The 2149-nt window shown below is 38.5% G+C and overlaps 1 long non-coding RNA gene across 1 annotated transcript; it reads left to right on the plus strand.

Annotated features, from left to right (window-relative positions):
• The first annotated feature begins 815 nt into the window (after window positions 1-815).
• Window positions 816-2149, plus strand: LOC138340794 (uncharacterized). Its single transcript, XR_011213647.1, has 2 exons — window positions 816-942; window positions 1892-2149. It is a non-coding gene; the product is annotated as an uncharacterized lncRNA (long non-coding RNA).

The following is a 2149-nucleotide window of genomic DNA, read 5'->3' on the forward strand; positions in this document are numbered from 1 at the left end:
TTAGTAATACTTTAACTTTAACTTTCAACGTAGCATGTTTAATACCACAAGATTAAAAGGTATTTTGGTACATTTAACATAACTTTAATGTAGAGTCACAAGATTAAAAAGTCTTTTTTCTTTTCTTAAATTCCGTTCTTAGTCAAACTAGGTCATCCTTTTTGAAATGGAGCGAGTAAATTATTTTTTAAAAATCAACAACATATCTAAGAAAAATTATATCAGTTGAATCTAGAAAAAGTGCAGTATACATAATTTTATTCCTACAATATAAGAATATAGAAATGATTTTGATTGATTGTAACGACCTGTTTAGTCGTTTTGAGCAGCAGATTTTATTTCTGGAAAAACAGGCTGAGGCGACGGAACCCACGACGGACCGTCATGGGCACGACGGACCGTCGAGGGATCTCGTTTCAAAATACTTAGAAAATCTGAAAATTGGGTACTGAAAATCGACTCTCTGAACTTCGTGACGGAATGGCAGGACGGACCGTCACAGGCGTGACGGACCGTCACAGAGCCTTCAGTGAAAATCCATTCTCTGAACCTTGCGACGACCTGCAGGACGGACCGTCGCAGGCGCGACAGGCCGTCACAGGTTGCGTAATCCCAGTTGAAGTCGGAATTATGGTTAAGTTTTAAAGGGGCGTTTTGGACTTTTCTTGCTATAATTATATATTTCCTGGGTTTATATTAATAACTCAATTTCTTGGGGGATAAAAGAGGTAACCTTGAGTTAAATTGTGGGTTATTATTGTCATCTTTTACACCTAATTACATGTTAATTAGGGTAAAAGAAAGAGGGTTTGAATAAGAAAAAAATAGAAAGAACAAAAAGAAAGAGAGAGAAGGGAAACGATAGAGAGAGACGCTCGAGAAGGGGGAAAAACACAAAGCTTTGGGAAAATTTACTTGCTTGATCACGAATCTTCGGTGGAGGTAGGTTATGGTTTTCATGCTTTCATAGTAAACTCTTAATAGAGAATGATATGTATTGATAGTATTGTAAACCCTGCTATGTGCTTAATTGTATGCATGCATGAACATGATTATATAATTGTGATTATATTAAGCATGATGAAGTTATTGAATCCCAAATCTTGATAAAAACCTAATCTCTTTTTAATGATGATGCCTTGGTAAGGGAGAAGGCTTGATGAACTAAAGTAATGAGATTGATGATGCCTTGGTAAGGGAGAAGGCTTGATGAACTAAAGTAATGAGATTGATGATGCCTTGGTAAGGGAGAAGGCTTGATGAGTTGATAGAATGAGATTTAGGGGATCGGGTGTCACGAACCGACACGTAGATTTAGGGGATCGGGTGTCACGAACCGACACGTAGAATTAGGGGATCGGGTGTCACGAACCGACACGTAGAATTAGGGGATCGGGTGTCATGAACCGACATGTAGATTTAGGGGATTGGGTGTCATGAACCGACACGTAGAATTAGGGGATCGGGTGTCACGAACCGACACGTAGATTTAGGGGATCGGGTGTCACGAACCGACACGTAGATTTAGGGGATCGGAGTGTCACGTACCGACACAAGAGGATTAATGAATATGAGGGAGCGAAGTGTCACGTACCGACACAAGAGAAATAAAGATAATGAATCTTGAAAGATGTTAATATACTCAATCTAATGAACATAATTCCCAAATGAGTATGGTATTGAGGCTTGAGTCCTCATGTGTGAACTTGACGGTAATTGTTAATGATATAGTACTTGTTGTTGCTACATGTTGAGTATCATAGTTGATTTATGATATTACTTGGTATATACTGTTTTCTATTTTGAGTTGGCCGATGATATCTACTCAGTACCCGTGCTTTGTACTGACCCCTACTTTTATGTTTTCTTCTTGTTTATTTGTGGAGTGCAGCAAACGTGCCGTCGTCTTCGACTCAACAGTAATTCAAGCCAGTCTTACTACATCGGAAATTCAGGGTGAGCTAATGCTTCTAGTTTGGACTGGCTCTTCTTCTTCAAGTCTTGATGCCTTGAACTTCCGGCATGGACTAGTTTCTTATGTATTTTTAGCTTTTAGAATACTCTTAGCTTAGTCATTTGATCGTAGATGTTCTTGTGGTGATGACTTCCAGATTTTGGGGATAACAATAGTTATTGATTTTATTAATGA

This window comes from Solanum lycopersicum, chromosome 1, assembly GCF_036512215.1.
Source record: "Solanum lycopersicum chromosome 1, SLM_r2.1".
NCBI lineage: Eukaryota > Viridiplantae > Streptophyta > Magnoliopsida > Solanales > Solanaceae > Solanum > Solanum lycopersicum.